The sequence below is a fragment of the Berghia stephanieae genome, chromosome 2, assembly GCF_034508935.2.
Source record: "Berghia stephanieae isolate SIO BIC M18660-M18661 chromosome 2, UCSD_Bste_1.3, whole genome shotgun sequence".
Taxonomy (NCBI): Eukaryota; Metazoa; Mollusca; class Gastropoda; order Nudibranchia; family Aeolidiidae; genus Berghia; species Berghia stephanieae.
Window position 1 is genome coordinate 38,855,185 of NC_088361.1, and position 2,515 is coordinate 38,857,699.

Genomic DNA, 2,515 nt, shown 5'->3' on the forward strand with positions numbered 1-2,515 from the left:
CTGTGTAACCATGAACTTTTATAGTCTGGTTAATACAGTTTAGTGAGAATAAATCATAAACGTGGATGGCAAAAACAATAACAAAGAACTGAGTGACGTCAACTTCATACTATGTATAGATGATATGAAGTTGACGTCACTCAGGTCTTTGTTATTGCTTTTTGCCATCCGCGTTTATGAGTAATTCTCATTAAACTGTATTAACTATAAACGTTCAAGGTTACACATAGTTTTGTGGGTGGGTCCGTTATACTTTCGGATAGCAATGTTGTGAGCTTCTTAGCCAAGCGCATACTATCTATATCTATGGTTTCACTGGTTTATAACAATGTGAAAAGTCGCACTATCATCATTAGATTTAATCTCTCTAATCGTGTAACACCGACAACAACAATGATTTAATTCTATTATCTATTAACTATTAATTAATTGTTAAATAAACTCGCACTATCATCATTAAATTTAATCTCACTGATTACGTGACATCAACAATAGTTTAATTCTATTATCTAATGACAATAAGTTGTTATTGCCTCGATATTATATTCTCGACTTTACTAATAGACATTTTGATAACCACGTCTCAAGGACAGTCGTAACAATGTAAACAATGACAGTGATTGGTAAACAGAACAAACTACACGTCACAATGTAAACAATGACAGTGATTGGTAAACATAACAAACAACACAGGTTTTACTATCGACTGTATGTGTCTAAGTAAAATGCCCACTGTTCTACCGCTTAGGGGTAAAACCAACACATAAATATAGATAGTATGCACTTGGCTGAGAAGGTCACTACTATTTATATAAACAACCAACTCTGTTTGTCCGAGTACGTTTGAAGGTGTGTCACAAATTCCATGTTTTGATTGGTCAAAAATCTACTGGTTAATTGTTTTTCCATGTGCTGGAATTTAGGTGCACATATTTTCAGTTCTGATAACCGAACGCTATTATTATGGGCTTAATTTAACATTGTTGTGATTGGCAAGTTTTGCGTTGAATATTTCCATTACAACAATGAGACCATAACAATTTGGGTTATCAGACCTGCAAAGAAGTTCACGTCGGTTGGAGTCATTGATCACATGGTGAAATGTGCTCAAAATGACCTACATATAAAATTAATGAGTTCACAATTTTCGAAATATCCAATATCACAATAGGTATTTTTGTTCAGCTTGACACATGGGTATGTTTACAACTTTCATAAACAAAGCAGCATGTATAGACAATATGAGCTTGGCTAAGAAGCTCACAACATTGTCATCCGGAAGTATCGTGGACCAACACACAAAACTATGTGTAACCATTAACTTTTATAATCTGGATAATATAGTTAAGTGAGAATCTCATAAACGTGGATGGCAAAAACAATAACAAAGACCCGAGTGACGTCAACTTCATACTATCTATAGAGATAACGAAGATGGCATCACTCTGGTCTTTGTTATTGTTTTTTGCCATCTACGTTTATGATTACTTCTCACTAAACTGTATGACCCAGACTATAGATAGCATGCGCTTGGCTTAGAAGCTCATAACATTGCCATCCGGAAGTATAACTGACCAACACACAAAACTGTGTGTATCCATAAACGTTTATAGTCAGGTTAATACAGTTCAGTGAGCATTACTCATAAACGCGGATGGCAAAAAACAATAACAAAGACCTGAGTGACGTCATCTTCGAACTATCTATATAAGTTCATGGTTATACATAGTTATGCGTGTTGGTCCGTTATACTTCCGGATGGCAATGTTTTGAGCTACTTAGCCAAGCGCATATCTATTGATACTTCGAAGTCTCGGTTTGAGAGGGTTTTTTTCCAAGACGAGAGTCATTTATATCGATCGATATTTGAAGGACGAGTTTTCTGGTCAAATTTTTAAATATGTGTTTTTGCAGAGTACGGCAGTATAGGATATTAAGGATTCGTAATTCAAACTAAACCATTGAGATTCCAGCCTGCTCCACCTGCGCAGTTGGATGTCAAGGTGACCATTGAGAGTAGATCTATATCATTATAGTTGTGTGGCTTGTGATAAGTCCGGTGTACCACGCGAGAATGACTCTCCCAAAAAAAAAAAAAGACTCTAGAGTTAAATTTGCGTACGCGAGGTACACTCTGGAGTTAGTCTCGCGGCCGCGAGGCTAACTCTAGAGTCTGTCTCGCGTACGCCAATTTAACTCTAGTCTTTTTGGCGATAGAGTCATTCTGGCGTGCTACACCGGCCCTGTAGCGAGAAGGAACGAAACTGACTTTACTCAGCTCTTTGTTATTGTTTTTCGACAGACGTCTTGGTTAGAAGTTCAAACAAAATTATATCAATCAGACATATAGATAGTTTGCGCTTGGCATGGATAAGAAGCTCACAACATTGCCATCCGGAAGTATAACGGACGAACACGCAAAACTCCGTGTAACCGTAAACTTTTATAGTCAGGATAATGCAGTTAAGTGAGAATTACTCTTAAACGTGGATGGCAAAAAACAATAACAAAGACC